This window comes from Numenius arquata, chromosome 4 (assembly GCF_964106895.1).
Source record: "Numenius arquata chromosome 4, bNumArq3.hap1.1, whole genome shotgun sequence".
Taxonomy (NCBI): Eukaryota; Metazoa; Chordata; class Aves; order Charadriiformes; family Scolopacidae; genus Numenius; species Numenius arquata.
In genome coordinates this window covers 42239839-42260238 of record NC_133579.1, presented here as the reverse complement: position 1 = coordinate 42260238, position 20400 = coordinate 42239839, and positions in this window count along the sequence as shown.

The following is a 20400-nucleotide window of genomic DNA, read 5'->3' as shown; positions in this document are numbered from 1 at the left end:
AGGTCTGAGGCATTAACACAGCTGAATGAAACAGATAACTTGTAGAACACAACTGTGAGTCAATTTGTAATTTACTGAAGCTCTCTGGGGGCAGAACAGGTGCATAAGCATCCTAAATCCCCTGTGCTCTTTTTCAGGCCACAGTTCTAACTAGGAGACTCACTACCCCTCAGTTGGTAACACCCTGAATGGATCATGTAGCCAAATTGCTCATTATTTTTTGATGTGCTTTTTCTTCCAGGCTTGATACTGCTCTTTCTTTCTGCAAAGAAAGCTGAAGTTTTTAATGCTCTGAGTAAACTGAGGATGTGTTAAAAAAACTTACTGATAAACATGTTGTACCCTGTGTCCTATGGAAGAGTTTTGTCTGGTTCCCAAGGTCAGACTGGCTAGGGAAGTGGCTATAGCTTAGCAGACATCTGTCTTGAGGGTGGTAATTTTCCCTTGCCCTCTTCATCATGAATGGCTCTGCTTGCCCTTTATTCCCACAACCATTTGAGGATAAACGTACATTCCTCTGCATTTGGCATAGCAGTAGATAAATGTATAGAGGGCTCTGAAAAGACAGTCTTCTATGAAAACTGTAGTTTATATAGATATTATATATATATCATATGGTTATAGATATATGAAGGGCACGAGTCTTTTCCCCAGGCTGTTATTTTGTGAAGTAGTTCCTGATCTTTACTGCAGTTTTTAGTCCATGTTTATAATTGTGTAACAATAGTCCTTCACACCAGTCATCCCTTATCCAAATCTTTTATTGCCTATCCGCTAGTCTTGTTCCTGAAAAACATATCGTAGTCCTGTTCTGAACATATATTTCAAAACCACTCATGTTTTACTGTCACTACTGTGTGAAAGCTGAAAGCAGTCAGCAAATTGTGGAGGGAACCAGCCTGCTACATGACCTCAATTCAGGAACAATTTCTCCTTAACAGCAACTGCACAGGACTTGTTCTCCCCCAGCAGTGAAAGCATTTCTATATAGTCCCTGCTCCAAATCCTGCCTTTACAGGACTTGGTTATGTGGTGACACTGAAGCCAAGATCTGCCTTTATTAATACCTCCCAGGCTGTGCATCTTCAGGGCACGGGAGTGAGGAAGAAGCCCGTGTCTGACAGCACACGATGTCTGTGAGCCACAAACTGCTCATCCATCTCCGTGTCTCCATTAAATAGCTATTGCTTCCACAACATCACGTGCCGTGAATCTTCAGTTTCTTCTTAACCCTTATCTGTGACCCCACAGGTATAACTGCCACCCTCCAACTCCAAGGGAGAAAGAAAAATCTTTCTTTCAAGGAAAAATGGCAAATACAATCAGGTTGGCCCAGGTGCTTTAAACCAGAAATTCTGAGCCTTGTTTGCAGTCAGTGCTAAGAGTCCACAGCTACATTTTTGCAATGACCTTAATTGTAGATAAAGACTTCTATATTTTTGAAATAAAACAGTTAAATAAAAATACTTAAATAAAATAGTTTATACTGCTTTTAGTTATTACTTTCTTTTCCTCACCGTTTAATGCGTATAACCATCTTGACAAACTGTCCTCTCACCTTAATGCATAAAATCTCCAATGACTTCCAGTTAACTGCCTGCCAGAGAAGAAATGAGAGTAAGAGTACAATATGAGCACATGGGGGCAGGAAAAAAACCCAAAGCAGCAGAAGTGAAAAGATCTAGGAAATGTAATATAAGTGGCAAAGATTGCTTGCACAAGAAATTCAGGCAATATTGTTAGAGTCTATTTTAAAACCTCCAACAACTAATTAATTAAAATTTTCAATCTCATGTCTTTAAATTGTCAGTTTTATGTATGTATAATGTCTTCGAGTCCCACAATTTATTGCAAAAGTTGATTTGTTTTTTCTTATATTTTGACACACTCCCTCCATATGGCAGAGCTAATACACTTCTTGCTTAATGAAGCTCTTGGTTCCCAAACAGTCCCAAATTGTACAGCATACCTCGAATGAGCCTTCATTTTCCAGCAAGAAGTTTTTAATCAATGCATCAATTAGTACAATGAATTCAAAATTTCTCAGCAGGCTCAGAAAGGATTTTCATATTAAATTAATAGAGCAGACAAAAAAAAAAAAAAAAAAAGAAAGAAGAAAAATGAACAGAAACACATTTAAATGTAATAAGTTGTGACAACAAAAGGAAAAAGTTATGAAAAGCCACGCTTAAATATTATTATCAAACTCAAGCTATTTATTTTAAATTATTTCTTTTTTTCTTTTAACAAAAGCAAAGGGAAAGAAGAAAAGTTTTCTTTCTCTTTTGGAAAGCAGTACTGAATTGCTAGTTTTATTTCTGAGTGACTTGATATAGAAAACCAAAGTCAATTTCTTTTCTTAGCTCAAACCTAGCCAAATGCCTATTAATGCAATACACCATTATTTTAAAAAGTTAACATGCTTAAATGCAAAAAGTAAAATAATGAAGGTGGATATCAAAGTAACAAGTGACATCTTGCTTGTTGTATATACTATTGTACTTATTCTGTCATTCAGAAAGGACTTGTAGAGAGAGAAAAAAACCACCATACATTTCCCTTTCTATCTTTTTTTTTGTTTTTATTTCTTGAAATAATATTCAAAATAAACAATCATGAAACAAAGAGGGTCTATTCTTCCTTTCAGTTATCGCTATCTTCTCACAGTGAAGTGTTTAATTTCAGCTCTCCAGGTATTCTGCAAATGCACAAATGTACGTATTTAAAAAAAATAAAGTCCCAAAGACAAAATGTAAAAATTTTTAATTTTCTCAAATACCCTTAGCTGAAAACAGAATAATGGGAGAGGCTTAGGCTAAGAAACCTGTGAAAATGGCATGGGAGAAGAGTTTTAAATGTTATTTCATTCCATATATTGAAGCTACCAAGTTGTTTTCTGCACCCTCTGTTAAACTTCTGTGAGTATTGCAACAAACATTGTAACTGAAGGAAAATAAAACTTACAGCTTTTGGTGTATCCTCCCATATCAAAAGAAATTGCTATAACTGGTAGGATGAACTGGGCTGTTTTAAACAAATTTTAAATGGTTTGCATTTGCTTTCTCCTGATATTTTAACATCCCCTATACTGAATTTCAAAAGGAATAATTCTGAACACTAGTTAATTGCAATGCTTTGGTTACAGAATAATCCCTCTTTTAAAACGGCTTTTTTGTTTGCAAATAAAAATACTATTAAAATCCCTTTCTCCCCAGAGGTGCATCATTCTAAACTTCTTGAGTGATTATTTATTTATGTATTATTTTCAGAAGGAGTGAGTGATTGCTGTATGAATAACCTCTGAGACCCCAAAACCTCATGTGACAATAATAGCATATTTCATAAACAACTAATGGCAACTGCAGGACTGTAAACCAGGCAGGATAGTGTGTCTCAAATAAAGCAAAGCCTTCATCACATATTTAATAGTAGTGTATCTAAATGGGATCTGAAAAAGGGATGGTCAGAATCCACCTGAAAATTAGTATGATTAATGTGTGATTAAATATGAGAAATCTGATTGTTCCCTCACATTAAATACATTATATAATTTCTCAAATTGACTGTGCAGAAAGGTTCAATGAGCCCTACATAATGCACAGACATTTGAAAATGGAAAAATAAAAGTTTAGGTGTATACAAGAGTTGCTCAGGAAATCCCATGTCAAAAAAAAAAAAAACCAACCACAAAACAATCAACTCCCCAATGCCACACACACAAGTTAATACACAGAATTGATGCTCTAGCAAGAAGCATTTCTGGTTATGACATTGTTTTGATATCTACAGCAACCCCAAAAATAACCTTTCCACATTTCTCCAAGAGGCTCAAAACACAATATATCTGAAGATGGTTTGACAGATCATGATGATAGTGTCTACGCACTCCCAGGGTAAGAACTGCCACCACAGCATTTCATGATAAAAGTGGTTTTGAGACTACATACAAATATTCATGGCATCAGAAGCTGCTGAGATTGCTTCAGCTTTGGTGATGATGATGAAGCACAGAGACTAAGATATGGCAGCTTCTCACAGAGATCTGTAGTTTAGATCTGCCATACAGGGCTGTCCTTCACCACAAGTTGCAGATTTATCTTTTCCTCATTTGCAGGGCTATTTTACTACTTGAACATGAAGAAAATAAGAAGATACCCGTGAGAAATGATGTGAGCTTTTCTGAAGGATTTTAGCTCACAGTGATTGTCCACCCTTTGCACAATATATAGCAATTAATATAGCCAGTTGAGACATGTTAACAAAGATCCTTTAATAAGGTTCCCCGTATCTGCACAGCTCTGGGGATACATTAGTCATAAAAATAGAATGACCTATCTATCTTACAGCTGCTCCAATTCAAGGCTACTACTGACTCTGAGCTGAGAATGGTTTCTCTCTTAAAAGTTATTTTCTCATGCAGTGGTTGGCCCATGAAACCTAGTGTCGTTGTTAACGCAGAGACACTTACTTGTTTTGTAGTGTGTCAGTAACTAGTGAGAAAACTTTCTGCAGTATGTATAACTGCCAGTATTTAAGAGGCCACCCTTTGTTCTCAAATTATTTCTTCCTATCAGTGCTCATTTTTCTTGAACTTGTAGCGTTTTGAGCTTAGTTATTAATTCAGTAAAATCAAGTAAATTACTTTGCTGCAGCTGAGTTCATAATAGTTGCAATTACTTTTTTATATAATGGTTATCTAAAGGTATTTATTTCATAAAAAGGAAATTGTGATATTCATCATTAGAGGAAGCACACTTTCAACCCCAGTCTTTCCTGTACCATGCACAACTAGATAAGAATTGCTTATTCTTTCATAAGAACTACTCTGTAGGAGCCACATTTTAGGTCTATTAGGACTGTGAAGACATACATATCATCTTCAGGACTGAGAACCCCAGGAACAAAAATTAGCACCTCCTTGAGAGAAAGTAAAAATTTTGAGAAATATGGGAGACAGAATTTGTCTGTCACTTTGTCATGTCTGGACAGAGTTTACTAGTTGCCAGTATTTGTGCTGGTGAGCAATGCGATCCAGGGCTCCCAAGAGGTAAGGCTCAAGTCTGCAAGATTTAAGTCTGACTCAAGATCTCACAACTTGAATGCAATTCACCTGCTAAATGACTAGACAGAAAGACAATCGAATTATCACTTATGGGCAATACATTTGGTCCACCTAAGGCCTAATCTGCCCTGTGCCTAACACTGCTATACAATGGGCCTGCTGCATGGGAAAGCGGTGTAATGTAGGCTGTGCTGGCTGCAGAGCGCAGCTGTAACATCCCAGTTGCACAAGGGAGGTGTAGTCATGGAGTAGGAGAACTGGGGTGAGGCAGGACAGCACTAAGCACTGGAACAGAGTGGGGAGAAGATATTGCTGGTCACTAAAGCTTACTGGTCCCCATCAGGAGGGTCCTCTGCAAAAAGCGTCTCCACAGAAGTTCTGACGTGTGTCCCAGACATGTCTGGGATATGTGTCACTGGATTTTAGCACTTTCAGTCACTTGAGATTGAAGAAACAATAAACTTGCTTGAAAATCAAGTATTATCTATTTAGATGAATGCTTTATGCATTTTACCTATATCTAATATCTGCTATAATTCTTGGCATTATAAATAAAAGAAGAAAGAGGAAAATCTTGCATAAGCACCTGACTTCCACTTGCTGATTTTTCCTATACAATATATCATTTAATCTTTTTTATGGATATCTGGAACTCAAAACAACTTCACCCGTCATACAATATTACATATATCATATCACATTGCAAAAGTCAGTTAAGCATTTCTAGTGGCCAGAAAATTACTTGTATTTGTCTTTTGGTACAAATTTAAAAAATGCAATATGTCAAATGCTAGTGGAAGATGTACTGGGGAAAAATACCAATGGCCGCAGTTTCCCAGTTCTGTGCTTTTGGAATTCAACATGCCACAATAGCTAGAGTTTAGCTGTAACTTATGAACTTCAGTGGTACCAAGTTTTCCCAAAGATTGACAGCAGTAATTGTCGCTACCTGATTGAATTACAGACATTGTTTTAAACTCTGCAAAACAATAATGCCAAAAAGAAAGCAAGTTTGAATCCTGATTTTTGTGCCAGCAGCATTACATAATGAGATAAACATTGGTAATTGTGTTTAGTTCAATAACACTTTTAATTATAGTTGAAATCTCCTTTAGAGTGTATGGATTTTACTGACACAAAGTAAACAGCTGAAAGCCAAATGAAGGCAGTCTCATAGATTTCTATTGTCTAATTAAAGTACAGTAAGATTGCTTAACCAATTCAGGCATTTGGAGGGAAAGGGAAAAAAAAAGAGCTGTTTGCATGTTTGATACACATTTTAATTATTGCAAGATCTCAGGTAATAACATTTGATTTACAACAAAACAAAATATCTGTAGTCTGGGAATTTAACCTCTCTTTCTTGTTAAGCAGGGCAAACATGTCATGAAGAGTCTACTGTTTTTATATAAAGACAGATAAGCAAGGAGGTCCCATTGCATCCCCTGTGGCCCTGGTTCAACAATATACTAATGCACATTCTTAAACTTTAATCATGTCAGCAGTCATACTAAACTGTAAAAAATCTACCTACACACATTTTTTGTTGAATTAAGGTTTTATTTCCGATAACCAGACTGCTGAAGGGAAGCAGAATTCTCATCTTCTAATTCTGGGTGTGAAATTTCATATAGCTCCTTTTCTATGGTGAGGAGATTCTGAAGCAATCCACATGCTTATCATGCAGAATTACCATGCCTGGCACCAGACACCATTTTTGCAGCAAACAGGGCCTCAAAATGACAAATCACTGATAAAAACATTATAAGGCTTTTACACAAAGGAGAAAAGTCGTATCCAAGGTATTCATTAGCATAACAAATATCCACAAAAACACATTTTAAATTCAAACCAACAAGTAGTTCCTGTTTTTAGCAAGTTAGAAGACATTTAATCCATGATGCCATATTATTTGTCTCACCAGTTACCATCATGAGTCAGTAACAAAGAATATCAAGTATTCAGAGAGAATTACAGATGATCGACGTCTTCCTAAACTAGTATATTAAACAGTGTCCAATTCCTAGCTATTAGAAAGGCAATTGTCTCTAAATTTAAATGATTAGAACAATCACTATCCCTAGTTTGATGTAACTGAATGCTCCAAAACAATTCCCAGCCGTATGCCAAAGAATATTTTTGTTTAGCTAATGCTGTACATATTTGCATGCCTCCTCTGGACCAGTCCCATAGCATTAAGCCAGCAGTCTCAAGTTAATTTATCCCTTCATCACTTTCCAGCCTATGGCTGGCACTACCTGATGCCATGGTAAGAAAAAGGCCATTATTGGGCCTGCAGAGGCCTCTTGATTTGACAATAGGACGAGGTATCACACATTTGCTTCAAGAAGCAACGAAGAGCTCCTCCTCATAACCTGAAAGAGACTTGGCCAGGAGCTAGGAAGATTTGGGGGGTCATAAATTCAGCTTAATGTGACAGAACATGTCATATTCAGACAGAACATGTAGAGCTTATAAAATGGGAAAACTTATAAAAAGGCAAGGTGTTATGAAAAGGTTTTCACTCTAACATGGCTCTAAGCAGTCACACAAGTCAGTTTTCACCATCTCCCAATCTTCAAGGCTGTAGCTGAGTCATTAACTTTGTGTGTTTTGGTCAGTGTCTGCTCCCTAACCTTTTTATGTTCTCAGTGTGATGGTCTGTTACGGATGGCTTCAGGACAGTTGTTTTTAGTTACCAGTCTTTTTGAAAGGTTTTTTTGAAGTAAACTGCTCTTTGTCTATCACGTCTTTGTCCTTTCCAGGATGCCTTTGGTAGCTGTAGCCTGAATCTGTCTGCTTGAATCAATATTTGTCCTAGCTCTGTCTAAATTTCATCACTGTATTCTTTTCAGTGGAGCTTCAGTGTGGTTGAATGGAAACCCTTGCTATTGGTAATGATGGCCATGATGCTGCTGGAGCTAAAAATGCAATCTTTTTTCCTCTTACTGCTTTGCATATAATTGCACATAGACTGCTGTTCTGTTCCATAGATACGGTCAAGGATAGACAGGAACGATCACAGGATCAAACCACATTGCAGTTTCTGTTGCACTATAAATATCTAGACTACAGAAAAATGAATTCCACATTTTCATTACTGCTGGTTATAATGTCAAATTCAGACAGCCATTTTTAAGAATAATTTTAGGATTGTTAAAAGGGGGAGTTATAAAGAAAGCCTGGTTCCATGCTGGATTCACAAAGGAGCTCTTAATCAGCAGTGTCAGACTGAGAAATATAAAAACAGCTTGAGGGATGGAAAATGAAGGAGTAGTGAGAAAGGAATAAACCTCAGGGAAACTGAAGCTGTGTTAGAGGAAACTGGGATTCCCAGTGAAACAGGAGATATTTATGACTTATTGGGCAAACCATTGAGGGGCTAATCCAAACACAGGACTGGTTTTGAAAGCGTTCAGGGTACCTCTACAAACAGAAAAATATCTTTATCTCAGGAAAGAGAAGTAGCTGAAAGATAAACTACAGTGAGCAGATGCCTCTGGCCATTCAGACACCTTATCAGCTTCAGAAGTAACCAGAGACCTAAGATCTAGATCAATTTTGCTGTCAGTAACTATTGCAATAGTTCCCTGACCAGCTTCTCAAATTGCCTTTATATTTTTTTGAGTTCCTCCAGTCAGTCTGCTGTAAAAAGAGTAGAGTCAAGGGTGGAGCCAATATTCATCAGCCAAGCATTTTTAAAATTATAATTCTGAAGACACTATCAAAATAAGTATCAGTGATTACCAGTGATCAGAGGTCAGTAATCCTCAAGTGATTAATAATCCTACATGTGATTTTTGTACTCACTAAAACCAAATTTCAGAATGAAACATGGGCCAAATATGTCAAGATGTGGAATTCTAATTTTGCACCTTTTTGTACAAAAAAAATCTAGTTTTTTTTAATTTTTTTTTTCTTATATTAAAGGAGTTGCTTTGACATTGTATTTCAAATTAGGAAAAAAACTCAGTGAACACTATTATCAATTGAAAGAACTAAATAAATATTTCAAGGACTTCATGTCTGGTTCATGTTCAAGAGGTAATGGACACAAACTTGAACATAAGAAGTTCCATATAAACATGAGGAGGATCTTCTTTACTTTGAGAGTGCCAGAGCACTGGAACAGGCTGCCCAGAGATGTGGTGGAGTCTCTGTCTCTGGAGATATTCAAAACCCACCTGGACATGTTCCTGTGCAACCTGCTCTCGGTGGACCTGGTTTGGCAGGGGGGATTGAACTAGATGATCTCCAGAGGTCCCTTGTAACCCCCATATCATTCTGTGATTCTGTGCTTTAGCTGTTTTCAGGAAACATAGGTAGCTTGGAGCAACCAAACTGACACATGAAAGACTTACAGTCACACTCAGTTCTCTTCAGGACTGTACATCTTCATCTACAACAGAGGAAAATTTGATTGCTAGACTCTCATTTTGTCTCATTCTAAGTGAAAAAAAACCCAACACCTCAAGATAAGCCTACAGCAGAGTTGTTTAAAACAAACCAAAAATATAGTAATTTGCCCTCATCCTTAAAAATTGAAGTCAGATGTTTTCATTGCTCTGGTAATCCCAGCTGGTTTATTCCATTACTTTCTTTTCAAGGACTGTATTTTTCTTCGGCAGTTTCCTATGCCGTGTCCAGAAAAGTGCAATGCAAACTTCAGAAATAGGCTTTGTAATACCAAAACAATAATGTGACTGTTGAAGCTAGAAATTACAACAATGAAGTACCATGCATGCCAATGTGAAGGAAAGGAAAGCCCAGACAGGCTGCTTCCCATGTTTTCTAAATCTTTTTGGTGTATGATTCCACTGCTGATGTAAGAAAAAGTGTTCAGATCTTCAAGCTTAAATCTGAGGATGACTAAGAAACTGGTGAAATGTCTTGGAAGGAAAACCTGCCTGTTACTTAAAGGAGGCAAAAAAATAGTATGAGTATTTCAGAAAAACCTCTGTTAACCATCTCAGACCTCAGTGGCAGAACAATTAGAAGAATTATGGAAATGCATAGGTACCTTCTGTATGCAGCATGCATTTTAGGTTTTTTGCCTCCTCCTTGAGAGAAGGAAAAAAAAATAATAATTTTAAATTCTAGCAATAAACAGGAAACCTTGAAATATTGTGAAAGCTATTCAGCTGCAGGAGGGAGAATCCTAGAAAAATCCTGCTGTGTTGAGATAATTAGGACATTAATCAACTCCCTGGATAGGGTGAAGCTAACATTCATAAATCCCTAATGCTGTTTCTCAGTTCTTTTTGCTTTAATGCTAATAAAGGCATACCTCATCATGGTCATGCTTGTACCTCCTCCCCCAATTTGGCTACCACCTACAGCATCAATGTACCTACAGTACAAAGACTGATGGGCATAAAAGGTTAAGCAATCGCAAGCTGTTGAGAAGACACATTGAGGCTTGGAGCCTGAAGAATGGCTGAGTGCACAGCTCAGCTCCGGCAGACGATGCCAGTGCTCATGATTTATTGTTGTTTGCTGCTCTCTTAGTGCCCCATGCCTAACCTAACAGCTTCATCTGGAACTAGCTTGATTCAAATCCCTCTGCTGTCCTCAGCTGCCCCATACTGTTTCAGGTCTCGGTCTTGGCAGAGGAGAAATGATTTGGTTCCAGACGGCAGTGAAGCAGGTGTCCTACTCTCACTGTGCTCACTCTCTAATGGGAACACACTGTGCTCAACCCACAGGTGGCTCCTTTCAGGAAGAGTAATTAAGGACCATCTCCCTCCACCTTTTCCTATTAGTCTCAACAGATTATTTATCTTATGGACCATACTGCCTCCCATACCTTTATTCTTTGTGCAGTCTGTGCTGGTTTCACCTTGGGCCTCATCTTGAGTGTTGCAAGGTGTGGTCCTAAAATTCAAGGGGTTTTGTGTTATGAAAATATACTCATCCATGACTGAAGGGGTAAAAACATGTCTCTGGTACTGTTTTCTGGTGTATGCTTAGAGTTGCAGGCTAATATGCCAGGTGAGTGCAGTTAGGGGAAAGGAAGAGAGGGAAACCTGAACTGAGGAATTAATCTCTAGAGAGAAGAAAGTGCAGTCGGTCACCTGAGCCTGGAAGTCTTCTGGGGAAGAGATGTAATGCACTGCTTTTCTCATGAAAGATGTCAATGTACTTCTTGACAGAGTCACAGGTAATTAAAGAATAAGATCACGTGTCACCGAGATCACTGGCAAGCGTGAAAGAAGAAAAAGGGTCCTGACACTAATAGAGTCCTGTAGACAGTGCCCTGTGAGGCATGGAGGGTGTTCTATTGGCAGCATACTTAAACAAAGGAACTTGTGTAGGGCAGGTGTGCCTTGAAAACTGAGAAGAAAGTGAAAGGAAAGAGGAAAGTCGGTGTCTGAATAACAGGCAAAAGCCCCAAGCCACAGCGTGGTATGTGGAATGATGTGATGAAGGGAGGTGGCTGCTGAAGGCTGTGAAGAGAGTAAGCAGAGGCAAAGTGGTAGCAACAGTGACTATGAGGAAAAGAGCTCTTGACCTTCTTCTGGGGGAAAGAGAAAAAGTAGAAGGGAAAGAGTCAGAATTCCTGAATTTAGGAGAACAGCTTTTTTTTTTTTAAATTATTTTATTTTTCCTATAGTTCAGGAATTCTAATCTGATATTTTTAATTTAAGCACCACTGCTTTATCTTGGTAAAGGAAGTATGAATGTGCACCCTACTCATACCAGGTTCTATCCGATTACCACAGCCACTGACTAAGGTTGTGACAAATTGGGCATGTAATTGCTGCAGAGTTCATTCTTCGCTATTCCAGTGTGGCTAGTAAGGCTCATCCCTGCAGAGACCGTAAGGAAGAGCAGCCTTCAATTATCTTGTGTGGGTTGGGTACACTCGGATTCAAGTCTTTTGTATAATCTCTCTTATTTTCCACAGTCATGGCTAAGTGCATATTCCAACTCTACATTACAAGGAGAAAAGGCACAGTTAAACCATTCATGGGTTGTCAGACCTGATGCAGAAGGAAAGCAGCACCTCCCATTTGCTGACCTGCACTCCAAAAATGATCCTGTATTTCCTGAAAAGAGAGAGAGTGCCTATCTCCTCTACAGTGGAGAGCCCCAAATTCTAAAATCTGTTTCAAGACTGCCCAGAAAGTCCCTTACTGATCTATGATGACACCAGATGAGCAGCCGTGGGAGGTAAAAGGGTAATAGCAGCCATGGAATAGATCCTAGATGGGGGAGCAACAGTGTCCTCTGCCCTTTATCTGCCATGCCTTGATGACAAAGAAAGCATCAGGTCCCAGAAGAAAGCTTGGAGGTGACCCTCCTCATCTGAAAGCTTTTCACACACTACTGGTCACTGTGCCGCAGATAAAGTCCAGTCTCCAGCAGTCACTGCTCATCTTACAGGCCCAGAATGTCAGCCAGCTGTGGGAGAAGCAATAGCAGCAGCTGCTTTTGTTCACAGACATCCTGGGTCTGGTCCAGGAGCGCAAGGCTATATATATTCTCACTCAGGCAGTGGAGCCAAAACTTGAGTCTGCTCTCTACTTATAGCAGAGAGGGGTATAAGGAATGTATTACAATATCTTAGTGATATGACCAACACCAATTGTGTTGATATAGAACTGCAAGGCACAGCACCTGCGCCTCAGGCAGAGGGAAGGTGTTCTCAACATAGTGTCCAGGTTGGTTTATATTCCTACTAAGAGAGCAGTTCCTATACTATCTTGTAACTTTTTGTAGTTTTCTCATTACCCTCAATTTGTTTAGGATAAAATGCTCTGCAGGAGCCCCATGACTGTGAAATAGTCACAACAATGGCATGATGGTCTTCCCAATCCTGAGCTTCCTTCTCTGGAAGGGTCATGGGTCAGAGAACAACTTGCCCCTTCACAGTGTGCTCTAGCATGCCAGTGTTGACCGGACCATTCCGCAAGCGAGGCAGCTCCCCAGCCCCACTCAGAGGCCAGGATTTTGACTCCCTGACATCTCAGGGTGTGCTGCGCACCAGTGTAGAAGCACTAAGTCATCTTATATATCCTGGGACATCTAAGCAGTGCTAGTGAGAAAGGTAGGCAGAAAAGGAGGTTTGTACACTTTCCAAGAAAAATCTAAAGGCCAAAGTGTTTCCCAAACCTTTTGACACTGCAATCCACTCTCAATACATCTAGCATCTACAGTTTGCTCAACTGTTTCAATATAATCACTTGAGTTCATAATAGATCAATTCTTCTACGGTGAGGGAATGAAAGCCCACTGTTATATACTGTCTGTCCGGAAGGAAACGAGACACTGTCAGTAGCTAGAGCTATCTAGCAGTTCCCTGGATAGAATAAATATTTGCAGTCAGTATTTAATATTTTTCTCATTCTCCACTCCTGGAAAAAAAGATCTACTGCAGACTTATGGAAGTGAGCTGCTGCTGACTGTTGCTGTCAACAGTTGGCAATCCCCGTTGAGTTCTTTTACAGCCCACAGTTTGAGAAACATTGATCTATAGGACCTAACTAGAGGCTGCCATAGAGCAGTTAATGACAGGGGAAGAGGGAACATTTAAGTGCACTTCATTTAACTCAGCTGAAGGCTCATCTGCAATGAATAATCACATAATACCTAGGTTGAATAGCAGGACTTATTGCAAACTCTAGTCAAAATAGGATTTCCAAAGACTTTGTTTCTAATGATGGATGAAAGCTTTGAATAATACAGAGAAAAAAGGTGACTATTCAAAAGTCTTGGGAGTTTTCCATTTTCATTGCATATGACATAGATATTAAATTGGTACCTTCTCAGTTCTGATTGCAGTGACTAATGCTACACTATTTCCCAGCTGTCAGATCACAGTCAAAAGGAATGCAAACAATGAAATAAAAACAAAAAACATTATACATATCTTTCCCTCCTCAGAACAGTGGAAAACCTAATAATATTACTATCAGAGTGATGCAGAAGCATCATGACTATCCGCATAAGAGATAGTGATTTCTTCTCTATTTATGATGGAAATCTACTTCCCTAAAACTGCTGGGAAATTTTCACATTACTAATAGGTCCTTCAATTTTCAAAGTTCTGCCAACCTCAAAATATCTAGTTTATATTATTTCCATAACTATATCCCTTTTCTTGAGAAAATGGGCTTAGTGATATAAGCTCTATCAGTTACTAAAGTACAATATGCAGTAGAGTACATGATGAGAATGTGTGAAACTTACCCACAACCACTTTGTCTTTATGGCTTTAATGAGCCTTTAAAATAGGATTGTCAAGGAGTTGCCTGATAGAGCTCATTGGTTTAATATGTGCTTTTATTTGCATAAGGACCACCTCAGACTGGGGACATGGGTGTGTCCTGTAATTCTGATGTCAAACTGCCTAATTACAAACATTCTGGCTAATTTTAGGATCCATTTACCTTACATTAAATAGTCTACTGCTTCTTAAGTTTTAAGATAAGCACTGCTCAAACACTTTGCTTAAACATTAAGCAAACTAGCAAGTTGGTAAATTCAAAGACAATTAAGTCTTAAGTGTTAATTGTACTTTTTTTTACACTGTTGTTAATTAGAACTTTGCTCCAAAACTTGCCAATGTTGCAGATTTAGAAACTGGTCTTTTCTCATTACAAAGCTGAAGTTAGTCATGAGTAATTTGTACCTACATTTGCTAGTAGGCAAAACCCTTTATTCACCTATTTGTACTCCAGAGAAAAACCATCTCTTTGGCATTTTCTAATTGGTGGTTACACAGATAAACTCTATTAATTTCTCAGCATAAGTTAAAAGCTGCATTTGTCTACTCATCCCGGCTGTTCTTGAGTAGATCTGTTTCAGATTGATTTAGATTTCAGATTTTTTAAGTTGGGGTGAACATATCAGTACAACACCACGAGTGTTTCCTACAACTGCATAAAGTACATTTCTTTTCTGGAAACTCTGCATTTGCCTTTTTTCACATCTCAAAGACACCTTATAGTCATCGCTTAAACAGATAACATATAGACATTTTCCCAAGTCTACGAAATTGAAAATTTTGTAGTTTACAGCCCCTGGCTCTACTTTTTCCGGTTTACTTAGATGGCAGTGACAAACATGGACATGGGACTGAAGGACAGTATCTGTGAAGGGCAGACCATATCTGTTGCTGCACATCCAGCTCCTCTCTTTATTTACAATGTCTCAAAACCTTGTATTTCTCTCTATTAAAGTAGTTACTGGTTTTGCAAAGGCTTTTAGCAGTAAAAGTTAGGGAAGTAGACACATAGAAACCAATTAGAATCTTGTGGGGCCTTGTTAATTGTTTTGTTTCTTTAATAACAAACATGAGTATAACAGTATATATATAGTATATATATACAGTACAACAGAAAAAGCATTTGACAGTTTGCCTTAAACACAAGAGAGATGGTTTATGCTAATGAAGTAACAAAAGCCGTTCTTTTTTTAAGGTATTAATTTGTTAGTTTGAAATGCATGCATAAAGGTATTTTCAGCACATTGTGACAAGACAACAGTAACATCACACTGTGCCAACATGGAGCATTTAAAGACACATGCAAGTATAAATTCTCTGATGATAATGCATTATTATACCCTGATGCTCCACTAACACTTAAGTGATACATGTGCAATGTTAGCCAATGCATTCAAGTATCTCCATTACACATTATGGGAAAAGTGAGTACCACATATTTCAGGTTACTTTGGAGGTAAAAAGGCTTTGCCTTTGCATATATTCATCTCTGAGTAGAACACCTCCACATGCAAAGGGAATCCATGAAGGTGAGTGTGACTTTCAGGAGGCAGGAAGCAAACTTCTGAGGGCATGGATACAGCCAAACTCCACCTTCCATGCTGCACCTTGTTCAGCAAGCTGAGGAAAGAGCAGCTCTGGAAACAAAATCCCAAGCACTTGTCAGGCACCTGGGGGAAGAAATCCTTCACCTGGGTGAAGAAGAAAGGCTTTATGGGGCCAGGGGCAGAACACTGCAAGAGGAAGTGAAGAAAACCTTCCCCTAAAATCAGTCTGTTCTGTCTAAAAAATAGCCACATGTTTCTGGTGTGGTGTAATGAGGCTGGGGAGTAAGAGCAGGAGGACTGGTAAGTAATCCCTGATTACTGTTCCTCCCTCCTCCCCCCCATGTAGGCACAGGCACAACCCCAGCAGATTGGACAGCTGGGGTGTATCACCCACTGAATATCAGTGTTGGCCCATCTATTTTATGGACATAGTATGGAGTGGCTGAAATTTTTAATTTCCTTGTTTATAGGTGCTGTTCCAAATGTTATAACACAGTCACAGTGACTGTTAATGGCTGTTAATCTGTCACTTACAAAGGTAGCAAAAATTTCAAAGGCTGTTTGTGTTGGAACAAAGATATGTTTATTTTCCAGGTTTGGTGATAGCAAAGTTATTTGTCTGTTTAATAATTTTTGTATTTCCACATTTATGAAATGTTACAATGTTGGTCTTAGAAGTTGAATAATGAAATAATAAAACTAGTTTCTACTAGACTGTACTGTGAAGAGTTTTGGAAGTAAGACAAGGAGGGAATGGAAAAAGCTTGTTTTGATGAGACGTGTCTGTTATTTGTCTTAACTTACACCCTTGATAGCTTTAGTTAAGCCTTGAGAACCTTATCTTTGTGACAGCAGTAATGTGTGTTCAGTCAATCCCTCATGATACCATCAACAGATTGCACACCCTTAGATTTTTCAGGTTGTATTGAAAGAAAGTATTCAGGGAATTCTCCTCAGCTTATAGTAACTGGTAGGCTGCTTTTATATATTTTATTAAATATTTATAAGTTCAGCTACCAATGTGCATTAAATTTTTGAGGTAAACATGTAGCTCTGCAGAAAGAGTAGGAAAGGACCTGGTAGAGATAGTTTCAATTGCCTTTTGTTTGTAATTATGAGCTATAAAGAAAACTGGGGGGTTTTAGATGGTTTAATGTTACAGATCTTCCTGAAGTTGTGAAAACTTGGTCTTTCTACCATTTATTGCTCGTTCCCAGATCTCTCTGCTTTTATAACCCCTTCTGGTAACAGCAAAACTGATAGCTTTCTTAAGGTGCTGATGAAAACATAATGGGAAAAGGAAGTAACAAAGACAAACTGTTCTTTGAGTGATTCCAGGATATCATCCCTTCCTCCATTACATTTCTTAAGGCATGGCACTAAGAAAGAGAAACTACCCACCTCCACCCCTACCTTCTTCTTCAGTTTTCAATGGCTGGGAAGAGGGGAATAGGACTGGAGACCATTCAGAGGAAAATATCTTTGCCTTCCTGGTCTGCTCACTTTCAGACTTTACATGCCTCTGTTAATCCTTGGAATTTGTGACATCTAGCAATGTATATTACATATTTAACTGTCTACTGCATAGTTATTGAAGAGTTGCATTCTCCTCTGTCACAGTGGTTGTCCTGGCATTAACAGTTCTAATAACCAATCGGGGTATGCCTTCATCAATATGTAAATGCAACTACATCTGATGTGATGGGCAACTTAAGAAGTCAGTGCTTTCTCTTTTGAAACTTTCTCAGAATTGTTCTTTGCAGAGTTCCTTTTGCTCTGCATAAATGTTGTTTGATTTCCTTGAAGGTTTTCTACCACCTGAATAAGCATACTAGGCACTCTGTTACCAGTCATCTTTGCTGAATTACTAGCAAAGGTTTGGTTCTCAGTGGTTTGATATACCTTCATTAGCCTAGTGGATGGTTGAGTGATCACCTCTGCTGAAAATAACATAATAGCACCCACACAACAGTTGTCTTGAGATAAGTGTGTGCTAGTCAGCAACAACTAGCAGATCCCAAATGTCCTGGAAAGACTAAGTACACATATCCCTCCCTGCTACCAGATGAGAAACACAGCAGGTTGGCATGTGTGAAGAGCAGATAACATCAGGCACCCTCACTGTGAGCCTAGGCACAATGCAGTTCATCTCGCAGTTCTGCAAGCCTGCTGACAAAGTTCCTCAGAAGCACAGCTCAGCCCCAGTCTGAAGGGCTGCGTTCATTTGTCAGTACTTTACAGCACTGTTATAACAGGAAGTGTTGTTTTACATGATCAAGATGACAGTGAAACGCAGAGACAAGGGCAGTAGAAACTGTTGCTAATGATCACATTGTATATACACGTATAGAAAAATATAACAATCTGAAAGTATTTTTGTATTCTACATTGGTGATAAATATGCCTGCTTACTGATTTGCAAAAAAATAAAATCCATTGAACAATCCCTTGACTAGGTGCTCTTCGCTTTTGTTGGGGAGGAAGGAGCTTGGCAGATATTTCTTCCCTCTCTCTGCTCTCGAGGGGGCTTTTGTCATTTATAGTGTTGATGCTCTGCTGTTGACCTTGTGATTCACTTTAGCACATGGCTAACACATGACAAGCCTTATCAAGGTAAGTGTATTTATTTGGCAAGACAACTAAACCATCTTAGCTTCAGGTCACTTTCCTAGCTTCATATCAAAATTTCATAGCAACAGAAGTTTAATTTCAACAAGCTAATAAGATACATATAACTCCTATAAATCAGCAAAAAATACTTTACATCCAGCAAAATGAAAGTTTAAAAGTTTATGCTGCAAAAGAACAAGGGGTTTATATACTATCCCGTGCAGAGATGTAAAATTGTTTTAGGTTTCTATAGGTTTGTATACCATTTTGGCAATGTTACGTCTATTTAGTGAACTTTGTGAAGATGCTATTATAAATATGTTATGCAGATTCCGTGCAGAAACAGTAAGAGTTTTCTTCTGCATTGTTCTTTGTGCAGAATTCAAGGAGTTTGTATTTGTGACATCAACCTGCATGACTGACTCATTTCTGGACCATATAAGTTTTATGGAGCCTCTGTGCTCCCCAAGAGAGGAGAAATGGTTGATTACTGCTTACTTGGCATCTTAAGTGTAGTATTCTGATGCATAACAGCAGCCAGGACCCTCAGAAGGGTCCACACTAGGCCAAAAAAGTGCCATTTGTTTTCTCTTACAACTGTAAGGTGTGAAGGGAACCAGCATGATGCAGTACAAATAGTGTAGATTACAGGTGCCCCAGAGCTGAAACAATTTCAGTTTGCAGATACTCTTCTTTTATAATTTTAAAAGGCATCTACCAACTTAGGTGGTAGTTGCAGCCGACATCTGTGTCTTTCTTCATTTGGGGAAGCTAGCAGACAAGGGCAGAGTGTTAAGCCATGGCAACAAGGAGGAAAACAATGTATAGGAAAGGAAGAATCTGTCCTTATCAGCCTGACGCCATCACTGTTGTCATGGTTCTCTGTACCTCTACTGGAAGAGAGTCTATAGCACAGCAGATTAAGACCTGAGTCTGGATGGGGATGTAGGCATAATTCTACATTGAGTTCTCCTGGCTTCTGGTTAACAAAAAGAAGAGCTCAGAGCATTCTCGAAGTGGTAAAGGGATCCTAAACCCAAGTAAGTCCTCAGTTGTGAATGAGGAGCTGGACTTCACGTAGCAGATTCATGCCAAAGGGGCAAGATGATGCTTCTTTGCTGAGGCTCCTATCTCTACCCATGGAGAGATCACAGGAAGCAGGTGGTTGTCAGCCCAGCTTTAAGCAGTGCTGGGTAAAAACACACAAGAAGAGCTAACCACTACCCTGGTGCTTATGGTGGTGAGGGTCTGCATAGCGCATGCTCATTTCAAATAGTTGGCTTGAAATGGGAATAGCAGGTTATAAATGAATGTGTAAACTGTGTGGCAATAGGTCAGCAAAAGAGGCTGAGTGATCTTTCGGATGCATGGGGAGAAAATGCAAAGTGCTTGCTAATAAAATGTGTAGCTGCAGCTCTAGCCATACTGAGAAGAAGGATCCCAGGAATATTATTAAAGCACTATAAGGGACATATTTGACAAATGGCTGAGTTTTCTGGTACAACTTATATTCCTCTAAGAGGTAAATGCATCAGGAGCTTATGGCATCCTGGGTGTTGTGGCTGCTAGATGAAAATAATGGAAGGAGGGCAAATTGTTGCTTAAGTACTTGGTCTTAATGAGCCAGCCTGGGTAGAAAGTTCACTTCCTCACAGAGTGAAAAGGCAGAATGAAATTGCCTTGATAACATTGGACTTGATAGCACATAATGTCATTCACAGTCCCTGACCATGAAGTGAGATGACCAAATGTGCACTCCCCCTCCATCCATCCTTAAGCAGATAATGCTTGGCTGAACCACCCACATGACCTGAGGTGTCCAGGGCTTATCCCTCCAGCATGGGGTAGGACTCATTTCTCAGAACTCATACAGGGACTCAGACCTGTTAAGAGATCTGACTCCTATGGGAGGATGAGGTTGCTAGCATCCATCATATTGTCAGGTTTCTGGA